Below are 12,624 nucleotides of genomic sequence, written 5' to 3'. Positions count from 1 at the left end.
TGCCTTTTGTTTCTGCTACACACCTTTTCCATATGCAAATATACTGGTAGTAGTGATCAGATAAATAATAATCCACAAAATGTTTCCAAAAATATATTTGTTCAATCCTGCACAATCCAATGTCACTTTTTGGCAGTTTACAAAATCAAAAAACATTGGTAGTTCAGGAATAACACAATTGTGTTTTTTTTGGGTTAAATGCTAAACATGCATCTTTTCAAACTCAGCCCTAGACATTTGAAAACTTTTTTACATCAAAATTTTTCCTTTTTCAGCTTTCTTCACGCAACAACTAAAAAATTAACAATGTAAATGTCTGTCCAGATGCACTTTTGTTCATTCTGTGTTCCATTTTTGGGTGTGGCAAAAATGCATGCACAGTGGTCTCCATGCGCCCCGTGGGTTGTGGTTGGCTGTAGCTCACAACATGTAGTTAGCCTTATCACCGGAAACGGACTACCATGTTGTGAGCTAGAGCCGACCGGAACCATAATGGAGTGCATGTCAAACCCTGTGCCTGCATCTTTGTCGCATACAAAAATGCACACGAAAATGAATGAAACTGCGTCTGATGTGAACTGACCCTTAGCACAGTCTTTAGCAACTCTCCTTCTCCTGGTGCAATCCCAGGGTCAGAATGACAAGTTGTTCCACTTTTGGCCTCGATACATTGGGCATTTCTATATGTGCATTTTTGTCTGATTTTAAGGTCAAGCCCTTAAAATATTACAAAATGACATTTGTAGGCACCAGGAGAAGAAGAGTGGATAAACACTCAGCTGAGACCCTGAAATCACACATAAAGATAGTCATTTTGTGGTAATGACCAACCATTAAAACTTATTTTTTTTAGAAAAAAGTCAGATTTTACAAAATGTGCGTAGTGCAAATAGAATTAGTGCAAATTCTTTGAATTATCACAAACTGAGCATGTGCAAACAAGGCTAATTACAAATATTTCCAGGATAAAACCTTGAACACGAGGGAACATTTGTAATTATAAAACAACGATACAAAAAAACTAAAATTTTGCTAACAGGTCGTAATAATCCCGGATTCGTCTCTGAACACCAGTTGAGATTTTCCAGCTCTGTCATTGCCTGCAGCATATCAGCACTGATCCGACCAATAGTGCATCCTGGTAGTTGGTGGCCTTGGAAAAAGACAAAAATGTATTATGTGTTTGATGGTGAAGTGACTGAGGCAATCCCAAAATAACGAAAAATTTTACAATGGGGTCTATTTTCTTTAAATACTTACCTAAACCTAGACACTCAATTAGTCCTAACAACCTTTTTCATCTTCATAATACACCTACACTACTAGTGAATGTACACACTACAGATAATACTCTGTAAATCTTGGGCCAGGTGCATATCCATGTGTCTTCAAATGCATCTACCTAAACACCACTGCCACCTCTCCCTTCTACATGCTCAAATGTTGAATACACTAAATAATTAGCTATTGTGGTGTAGGCGTGTGTGGTGTGGACCTAGAAAAAAAAACAGGTGTTGATTTTGCAAGGCACATGTTCCAAAAACTTACTGGGGCAAACAACAACCTCCGAAGGCTCATCTTGCATTTCTTGCACTCCTTCACCCTCAGCATATCTGGTGTCTGGAGATGTGCTGTCGACTGGTGGCTCTTTGTTGGGTCCGGCACTATCCTCCAAATCCTGCAAAGGTTGGTGTTGAGCACACTCACAATCCTCTAAAATGAAAGAATAAATCATCTATGAATCCTTGCCAAAATTACATTATATTAACATAATCACATGTGTTGCTTTTAAAGTCCAACAATCTTGCCCTGGTGAACCAGTTTGCGCCACACTAGTGTACTACACTATGCATTATTACAATAAACGCAATGCTAGGGAACAGGAGTATGATGTCATTTAAAATGTGTGAATACATGTCAATATATAGGCCACATTAAACAACTCAGGCAGATGACACCCATCACTCTTGTTTGCTATGGCAATATGGTTTATATGATGTGAAATCTAGCAGGCGTGACTCTGTGTGACTCTGATCCCCAGGGCCTCTCCTCTACCCATCTCTACCCTGTAAATGCGTCATTAATGGTCAGTGATGAGCCACGCATCTAACATAAAGTGTAATGTACCCCTTAAGTTCAGTCCTGACACCATGGCGTTTGTCCTATCTCTAAACACCCCTGTCACTGGCAAAAGCACATAATCATTTTTATTAACTTACGTTTTGGGGCAGATTTGGGGCCTGTTGTCTCCCCTGTTCTCTCCCCTGTTGGAGCCCGGCCAAGGGAAGCCTCCCTTTGTCCCCTGTGGTGTCTTTCTCTGTGCCTTTGTCCTGTTGAAAAAATTAGAATAAAGTATATTAAGGATTTGACAAAAGTAGCCAAGACATAATAAAAACTTTACAATTGTAATGAACTGCTTTTAAACTTCCATTAACTTCTTCTGTAGGCCCCACCAGAAAAAGAAATCATTAAATTTCATCCATCTATAATGTACAGACAAATAATTCTCAAATTACATGTACTTACTTCTTTTGATAATGGTGCGGTGAATGGCTTCTAAATTTTCTTGCTCTCTGTGCTTCAAATCTGACCATCGTTTGCGGATTTGGTCTTTCGTTCGTTGGATACCATAATCTCCTTCCAATACCGCGAGGACCTTCTCCAGAACCCAGTCTTTATGGCTGTTGGGCCTATCATAATTTTCGAGTTTACAATCGTAATCGTACTTCTCAAAGATGCGAACCATCTCCACCATCTCCCCCTTGCTCATGGGGGTGGCCTTGTGTTTTCTATAAACGCCTCCACTGCGGGGCCTATTCGTTTTCGTGGGTTCCGCCATCACATTCTCCCTCACACATCCCAGAATGTCGCATGAAGAAAAAGGATTGTGGTCCCGCCCCAGCGTCATGACGCACGTAGAGCGAAGCTTCACGCATGCGTAGGCTATATAAATCAAGAACGAGCGCTCGATGTCACGGACGCATGCACGAACCTAACGGAACGACTCTACGTGCAGCCGAAGGTCTACGCGGAACGAAGGTAGGTGAATACATTGGGACACTAGTGGTTACTGCATGATTTAGCTTAGAGCAAACAGAGATTGTATAAGCAGGTTAGGAAGTTACAGCAAGCACTTATTGGTCGTATTGTATGCTTTATTGCAGATATCTCATCCAAAAAATGCCGAAAGCAAAGGGTGGAAAGCTTAATTCCAAAGCATTCATCACTGCTTTTATTGATCTCTATAGATCACACACATGTCTGTGGCAGGTCACCAATAAAGACTACTCCAATAAAAATAAAAGGCAGGCAGCAATTGATGAACTGGTGGCAGAAGCAAAGACTGTGTACCCCAGGGCCAACGAGACCCAAATAAAAGCAAAAATTGGGAGCCTGAGGAGCACTTTTAAGAGGGAGCTCAAGAAGATTGAGTGTTCAAAAAGATCGGGAGCGGCAGCAGATGATGTTTATGTGCCCAAGCTATGGTACTTCAGCAGCCTGATGTTTTTAAAGGACCAAACAGAGCCAAGAAAACATCTGTCCACACTTGCATCCGCATCAGCAGAGGCCACAGATACTGAGGCTGAACCAACTCAGGATGAGGAGGAGGAGGAGGAGGAGGAGGAGGAGCTCAGCTTGACACAGGTATAGTATTCCTGAAAATATGTGCATTCAGATATACTATGATCAGTGGCGTTGCTAGGGGGGTGACATGACCAGAGGTGTAGGGTGCTGTGTTATGTAAAGGGGTCCAGACGTGCAGTTGTGGAGAGGGGTACACAGTAGTAAAAAAATGATATTGAAGGATGCAGAGGTATGCAGGGGGCACAGTGGGGTGTTTTTACATTTTAACGTGTGGGGGGTGCCAGATATTGGATATGCCCCGGGTGCCAAATATATGATATGCCCCTGACTATGATGTTAATGTGTTGTTATGATGGCAAGAAAAAAAAATGATGCTCCTTTTTCAGACACAGGACGTTGCCAGCCAAGAAGAGGCTGGGCCCAGCAGACAGTCCACACAATGTAGAATCCCGACACTGAACCCTCCTAGGAAAAGGGCCAAGAAGAGGCAACATCTGGATGATGCCACGGCTGAATTTCTAAGTAGGGCCACATCGGTCATCACGACAGCACCCGATAGTGCAGAAGGGTTTGGCTGTTTTATAGCAAACAAACTACGGGAAATTGATGCCGATCAAAGGGAGCTATGTGAGGGTATCATGGTCCAGCTCCTTAGCAAGGCCAGGAAACGGGAGCTAAACCCTAATTCCCATGTCTGTGATATAGATCACACACCTCCAGCCAATGTACAACAGGCCTACCAACAACAGACAGCCTACCAACCCCAGACAAGCTTCCAAGCACACCCAGCCTACCCACACCAGCCAACCTACCCACACCAGCCAGCCTACCCACACCAGCCAACCTACCCACCCCAGCCAACCTACCCACCCCAGCAATCCCACCCACCACAGCAAGCCGAGCCACACCAGCCAACCTACCCACCCCAGCCAACCTACCCCCCCCAGCAAGCCCACCCACCCCAGCAAGCCCACCCACCCCAGCAAGCCGAGCCACACCAGCCAACCTACCCACCCCAGCCAACCTACCCACCCCAGCAAGCCCACCCACCCCAGCAAGCCGAGCCACACCAGCCAACCTACCCACCCCAGCCAACCTACCCACCCCAGCAAGCCCACCCACCCCAGCAAGCCCACCCACCCCAGCAAGCCAACCCACCCCAGCAAGCCAACCCACCACAGCAGCATGGGGGTCAGTGGCCAACTCAGAGCCCCGATTTTAGGGGATACTAATTTATATTTAAATATCTATGATTTTTCACATTTTTTTGCTATTATTTGTAGTTGAGTATGTATTTTTTTGTTTGGCTTAACAAAAAATGCTCGAATTATGGCATAAAATCTTTATTTTTTATATATTATTGTTTTTTGTATTGTGGTGGGAGTGTTAAAAATTTTAACGCTTCAGCTGATGAGGTGTGAAGTGTGGAGAGTGTTGGCCAGTTTGATATGCAGAAATATCAGCCTGTTGAAGTACCACAGCCTGGGCACAAATATGTCTGCTGCTGCTGCTCCCCATCTTTTGGAGACCACAATCTTCTTGGGCTCCTTATATTTTAGTTAATGCTCAGGTCCCCAAGTTTGGAGATTCTAACCTAATTTATGTATGCCCTGGGGTACAGAGGCTTTGCCAACTCAACCAGTTCTTCAATTGCTGCCTTCCTGTTGTTTTGTATTTGGATCTGTTATTATTTTTCACATTTTTTGCAAAATAAAATGATGATGCTAAAAACTTGTGGATTATGTGTGGAAAGTCAAATGTAAGTTTGTGAGTAGGCAGGCCCTTTGCTAAAATTGAAGGGACACAAATAGAGTAGTTATTACTTTGCCCAGCATAAAGAATTGGGGATATTTTTTGGTTTGGAATTTCAAATAAATAATAAAAAAAAGGCTGGATTCATATCCAGAAAATACACTAATCCAAAGTAAATACATTTGTTTTTAATCCGTCCGTATCACCAGTTGAGCAGATGTACATATTAGGACATTCTAAAGAAAATAAGAATATGCGCTGCTATTTGAGATTTCGAAACTTGCCGCGTGACGAATGAGCATTTTCGAATACGAACGCTAGTTTTACTAGACAGCTGGCTTCCGGGTGCTCATTATTTCGGGGCATGCGCATTTAGCTTTTTTGGAAAAGTCCGATGGTTTTCTGTACACACGGTCGCACTTTGCACAATCGGACTTTTCAGAACAGAAAGTTGGTCCGTTCACAGACCCAACTTTTTGTCCGATTGAAGCCAAAAAAGTTGGTCCGATGGAACGTACACACGGTCGGAGAAATTTGAAAAGTGCCGGATTTTGAAGTTGGTTGGCCGAAAATCCGACCGTGTGTACGGGGCTTTAGTCTGTGTCCTGGAACAAATATGCAAATTGGTAGCTCTTTATCACTTGCTAAATGCCTGTTCCAGGTATAACATCCAGGCACCTAACAATTTCAGAAAGACATTAGCAATGACACCGTGCATAAATTCCTTCAGGTAAGATATAATGACTATAGCAGAAAACCCTGACCAAACTGCATGTAAACTTTGGCCTTGTGTTTGGATGACTAAGTTGAGAGTATGGAGAGTGGGCATCTACGAAACTGTTCTTTTGTGGATATAAATAGTAGAAAACACTGAAAAAGGGTCAAATAGAATTTTTTTATTTACTGTAAAAATCCTTCTCTTGGAGTCAATTGAGGTCTTTCATATATGCATTATACTGCCATCTACAGGAGGATTAGACACTGACAAATAATATGTAGGCCAGCTCAGGATGACCCACTCCTACTACCAGCATGTCTTCATTTTGTTGGAAAGAAGTACCGTGAGCATCATCATAAACACAGATGGGTGAGACCTGTGCTCCTCAATGGATGCCAAGAAAAGGATGTCATGGTGAGTTACATAAGTCATATTTTTTTCTTGGCCATTGAGGGACACCGGAAAGACTTCAGGAGGTCTGAAAGCAGTCCAAATGGACAAGACCAAACAGTCCAAAAGACTGTGGGCAACACAACAAACGCACATTAGCAGGGCTAAGAAAACTAGAGACTGCCTGCAGCTCAGAGAGCTGCTTAAAGAAGCCTACACTTAGAGCTGGTAACAGATGAGGCTGCAACATCAACCTGCTAGAACTTGGAGAACATAGGAACAGAAGACCAGGTGGCAGCCTTGCAAACCTGGCAAACAGTTCCTTAATTCAAAAAAACTCAAGAAGCACTCACAGATTCTGTAAAGTGTGTCTTCACAGTAAAGGGTGGAACCGAGGAGGACGGAGGAGACGGAAGCCGCCAATCAGGGGAAGGAGATGCCCACTCGCGATGCTGACCAACTGACCGACCCGACCCGACCTTGGGGTGGAGAGCCGCCACTGCAATGGAGGGAAATTTGATTTTGGTGAACTGGAGCCAGACAAAGGGACAGAAGAACAATGGCCCGGTTGGCATGAAAAGCAGAAACTACATGCAGGAAGTAGGTCCTGGCCCTCACCACCACCTTATCTCCATGCCCAGTTCAGGCACTCACCTAGCAGAAGTGATAGTAAGAATACCACCTCGTAGTGAGAGTAGAGAGAAAAATGTATCGAATGGGTTTGAATGGCAGTTTCTGAAGCACAAAGATCCAGATTCAGATCCAACATAGTAACATGGAAATGAAAAGGGGAAGCTACATGGGAGACTCCCTGTACAAAGGTTTTATTCAAAGAAGGTTCGGCTAGTTGTCTCTGAAACGAGACAGAAAAGGCAGAAACCTGATGTTCAATAATGCTGAGCGTCAAACACTTGTCCAGACCCAGCTGTTGGAAGGGCAGGATTCGTTCCATGGAGAAGCTTCCAAGAGTTGAAGCCCCAAGACTTGCACCAAGTGAAGAAGACCTTCCATATCTGATGATGGACCTTGCAGGCATTAGACTAACTAGGAATCGTACGAAATGCCCATTTAAAGATCTGAACAATCTGGTGGAGCCCATGGAGAATCCACCAGGAGTCTTACCGGGTCAGCCTGTGATGCATTTGCCTATATGTCTCAGTTTAATGCTCCCTGCTAGCCATGTGGGTAGAGGTAGAAAGGAATGTCATGTGTGATTCATTCCTCTAACAGGTTATTGAAGTGCTAATGTCCCCTCACTATTCTAAACGTTAATTGGTCTATTGTGTTGTGTGAAGAAGATCTGTGTTTACCCTTAAAAGATGTGTATTGTATCATCAGGCTAAATGATTAGAGAAGTAGTATGTTAATTATTCTGATTGCTTCAGTGTGGTAATTAACTCCACTGATGTCTTTATCTAAAGAAATGTGTCTGCATGGTCGGCTCCGACTTGTCTCCTATAATCTGTATGGGAAACCCCACTGTGTGAGGGGGGCGTTCCTAACAGGTTGTAACCACATATAAGCTGAGTTTTTGTGTCATTAAAGTCTCTTGTTCCAGCATTAAGCCTTGACATGTGTGGCTTATTATGGCGATTCCAGGAGGGGATGTTCTTGTGTGGGGAGAAGGGAATGCTTGACGGGGATATCATTCTAATACCGTCACAAATGGTTGGCAGCAGCGGGATTTTCCCTTCTATTCCCCTTTACACCCGGATTCCAAGCAGACACTGGAAGAACTACTGGAAGTTCGTGGAAGGATTGCTAGCAACAAAACCAAGCGGGTCATCATAGCAGAATTAATGGAGCTAGACCAGGAGGACGGGATTGCAGCAACGCCAGCAGTACAAGAAATGGAGAGACCAGTGATTCAGGAGGAGTCACCAACCAACAAGCTAATGAGAGAGAAGCTAGCTTGGTTCGGTCCGAACCCAACAGCGGATGTGGTGCTGAAAGTGATGGACCTGTTAGCGAAGGAGGCTAAACAAATAAGAGACGCAGAGCTACAGTTAAAACTGGCAGCAGTCCAACAAGCAGCCGCACATTCTCCGAACAGTGAGTACAGCACAGCAGACGCAAGGAAGATTCCGTTTAGCGCTTTTAAAGCTTTTGATGAAAAGGACTGTGAGATTGATAACTACCTGGCAGATTTTGAGTGACAATGTAACCTGCACCGAATAGCTAGAGGAGAGTGGGTTGCAATATTGTCAGGCAAACTGTCAGGCAAAGCTTCTGATGCTTTCCGGACCGTGCCAGATCAGGATATCCATAGCTACGCCAGGGTTAAAGAAGCGCTCCTGGCTCGTTATGCAGTAACCCCAGAGTCCCACCGACAGAAGTTCAGGGACTCACGCAAAACCACAAAAGACTCTTACGCGGAATGGGCATGCCAGTTATCCCTGTCGGCCTCTAACTGGGTTAACAGCAGCCAGGCCACCACCGCAGAGGACATTTTGCAACTAATGCTCCTGGAGCAATTTTACAATCACATCCAGACGGATGTCAAAGATTGGGTGAGAGATCGCAGGCCCATGACTCTACCAGAGGCCGCGAAGTTGGCGGATGAATATGCGGATACTCGCAAGACAAACCAGGTCACACCACGGGTACAACCTCCACGACCAACGGTGCCCTCACACCCACCAGCCGCTAGATACCAACCTCCTAACAGACCGGTGACATCTAGCCCTCGCTATCCACGCCAGGAGGACAACGAACAACACTGCTTCCGGTGCAAACAGCTGGGTCACTTCAAGCAGAATTGCCCCATGAACGACAACACCAGGTCAAATTGGTCTCAACCTGGGTACCGCCCACCAGCAGCAGCCCATTGTGTAGACTCGGCTTGGGATCTCCAGGAGCTGGGTCCGGAAGAACCATTGGACACCATTTACGAAGTCCTCACGGTACAATCTGGTATTACGGACAACAGGGAACACCATTGTCAGCTGGTCATGGGAGACAGCCATGAGACGGAGGGGCCCTGGAGGGAGCTGGGCAGAAAGAGGCACCGCCGGCTACCCCCCAAGAAGAAGAGGTCCTGGAAGCCGTATAACAAGCTGACCTGGGAGGAGAAGAAGCGACTGGAGGAGAGGGAGTCGCAGCGGGCATCCCAGATGCGGGCCGAGATGTTCACCAAGGGCCCACCGGTGGCCCCTTACACCACCACCCAGTTCCTGATGATGAAGGACCACGTGGAGAGCCTGCAGGACATGAGCAAGCAGGAGCTGATCCGTGAGTACATAGAGCTGGAGGAGTGCATAAGCCGCATGGAGGAGGAGAACAACCACCTGAGGTCACAGCAGGCTGACCCCCCCCCAGGCTCCATGAACTGGAGATGGAGCTGGAGAAGCTCAAAGAGGAGAACCGGCGGCTGCGGAGGGAGCAGAGGGTGGCTGACCCTATGGGGCACTGATCCCCCCCCCCCCGAACTCTGAGCACCAGTGCTACAGCATTTCAACAAATATAACTTTTTCTTTTATGAATCTCCTGTGATTGTCACTTCAGAGCCATAACCTGCCCCCTCCCATAGCGGGACACCTAGACGGCGGCGCACAGACCCATTCGCCGTCTTCACACTGACTTCTGGTGACTCTGCAGATCGCACAAAGACTTGGGGACTGACCGGCGTGTGATCTGACGACCCGGTGGCATACCTGACTCGGAAGCAGTTGCCAAGGGAGGTCAGTTACGCCAAACGGAGTTAACCTCGGACTAAAAGCTCTGAACCCGTCAACCCTACTGGACCAGGAAAGGTCCAACCGGGTTTGCCGGAGCAGGGAGAAAAAGGGGGGCCATTGTGATGCATTTGCCTATATGTTTCAGTTTAATGCTCCCTGCTAGCCATGTGGGTAGAGGTAGAAAGGAATGTCATGTGTGATTCATTCCTCTAACAGGTTATTGAAGTGCTAATGTCCCCTCACTATTCTAAACGTTAATTGGTCTATTGTGTTGTGTGAAGAAGATCTGTGTTTACCCTTAAAAGATGTGTATTGTATCATCAGGCTAAATGATTAGAGAAGTAGTATGTTAATTATTCTGATTGCTTCAGTGTGGTAATTAACTCCACTGATGTCTTTATCTAAAGAAATGTGTCTGCATGGTCGGCTCCGACTTGTCTCCTATAATCTGTATGGGAAACCCCACTGTGTGAGGGGGGCGTTCCTAACAGGTTGTAACCACATATAAGCTGAGTTTTTGTGTCATTAAAGTCTCTTGTTCCAGCATTAAGCCTTGGCATGTGTGGCTTATTATGGCGATTCCAGGAGGGGATGTTCTTGTATGGGGAGAAGGGAATGCTTGACGGGGATATCATTCTAATACCGTCACACAGCCTATTGCATGGACCAATCTGCAGCAATGAAGATTACGAGATTGTCCTCCATTCTAATCCTGCAATGCAGACAAAACATTTAGGAGGAAGAAGGACATAGATCCCACAGAGTCACCAGAGCATCCACTGCTTCTGCTAGAGAACCTTTTTACCTGGAGAAAAACCTACCCAGTTGCGTGTTCATCCTTGAAGCCAGGAGGTAACATCCGGCATCCGCCATCTGTGACACAGATTTTGGAACATCTCCATGCAAAGAAAACACTCCCCAGGACCCAGGAGTTGCTGGCTGAGGAAGTCTGCCTGCTTATTGTCCACGCTTGGGATGTACAAAGCATACAAAGCTAGAGCTGGAAGTTCTGTCCAGAAAAAAGAAAAAACATGCAATCTACCAATCTTGCCTCAATGAGATTTCTGTTTCCTTTCTTGATGGTTAATGAGTGCCACCTGTGTGGCATTGGCTGACTAAGTCTGCATTAGGTGACCCTCCAGCAAGATGGTCCAGCACTGCAAAAGTTAAATTACCTGAAGCTCCATGATGTTAATCAGGAGGTAAGACTCTTCCAAGGACCAACAGGGTGCCTAGAACTATTCCCCATGGGACCGCAGACGCCAGGCTTAGGCTGGGTTCACACTTGTCCGACAAGCAGTCCTACATTGGGAGCCTCATGTAGCATGACGTGTGAAAATCAATGTTTCCCTATGAGAGCTGTCTTAACTGGTCCTACACAAGTCGGTCCGACTTTGAAAATGCTCCATGTACTACTTTTGGTCCTACATTGATCCTACTTCAGCCCATTGAATATGATTGAAGTCGGACCAAAGTAGTATCCTGTTCATGAAAGTAGGACCAATGTAGGACCGATGTAGCAGAGCAAAGTAGGATGAAAGTAGTGTAGTAGTGTGAACCCAGCCTTAGGCTGGGTTCACACTACTACACTACTTTCATCCTACTTTGCTCTGCTACATTGGTCCTACATTTATCCTACATTGGTCCTACATCCATCCTACTTTCATGAACAGGATACTACTTTGGTCCGACTTCAATGATATTCAATGGGCCTGAAGTAGGATCAATGTAGGACCAAAAGTAGTACAGGGAGCATTTTCAAAGTCGGACCGACTTGTGTAGGACACTACAAGACGCTCTCATAGGGAAACATTGAACACAGAGCAAAGTAGGATGAAAGTAGTGTAGTAGTGTGAACCCAGCCTGAGGCTGGGTTCACACTACTACACTACTTTCATCCTACTTTGCTCTGTGTTCAATGTTTCCCTATGAGAGCGTCTTGTAGCGTCCTACACAAGTCGGTCCGACTTTGAAAATGCTCCCTGTACTACTTTTGGTCCTACATTGATCCTACTTCAGGCCCATTGAATATCATTGAAGTCGGACCAAAGTAGTATCCTGTTCATGAAAGTAGGATGGATGTAGGACCAATGTAGGATAAATGTAGGACCAATGTAGCAGAGCAAAGTAGGATGAAAGTAGTGTAGTAGTGTGAACCCAGCCTTAGGCTGGGTTCACACTACTACACTACTTTCATCCTACTTTGCTCTGTGTTCAATGTTTCCCTATGAGAGCATCTTGTAGCGTCCTACACAAGTCGGTCCGACTTTGAAAATACTCCCTGTACTACTTTTGGTCCTACATTGATCCTACTTCAGGCCCATTGAATATCATTGAAGTCGGACCAAAGTAGTATCCTGTTCATGAAAGTAGGATGGATGTAGGACCAATGTAGGATAAATGTAGGACCAATGTAGCAGAGCAAAGTAGGATGAAAGTAGTGTGAACCCAGCCTTTACCTGCAAACACGCACCTAATAAAAAGACCACACAAATAAATTTG

General features: G+C 45.4%; 1 protein-coding gene across 3 annotated transcripts in view; it reads left to right on the top strand.

The window, feature by feature from the left end:
• The window catches only part of NUDT13 (nudix hydrolase 13), a 69,245-nt gene that overhangs the window by 11,043 nt on the left and 45,578 nt on the right, over positions 1-12,624 (top strand). Inside the window, exon 1 of one of the 3 annotated variants that reach the window (XM_040362293.1) lies at positions 6,331-6,469. The exons of the other annotated variants lie outside the window; for them this stretch is intronic. The gene's annotated coding sequence lies outside the window, so the exon portion shown is untranslated. Of the gene's footprint in view, positions 1-6,330; positions 6,470-12,624 lie in introns of those variants that run through there. 3 annotated transcript variants of the gene reach the window in all.

This window comes from Rana temporaria, chromosome 8 (assembly GCF_905171775.1).
Source record: "Rana temporaria chromosome 8, aRanTem1.1, whole genome shotgun sequence".
NCBI classification, from domain to species: Eukaryota; Metazoa; Chordata; class Amphibia; order Anura; family Ranidae; genus Rana; species Rana temporaria.
The sequence above is the reverse complement of the archived record's forward strand: the minus strand, read 5'-3'. Positions and strand labels throughout refer to the sequence as shown.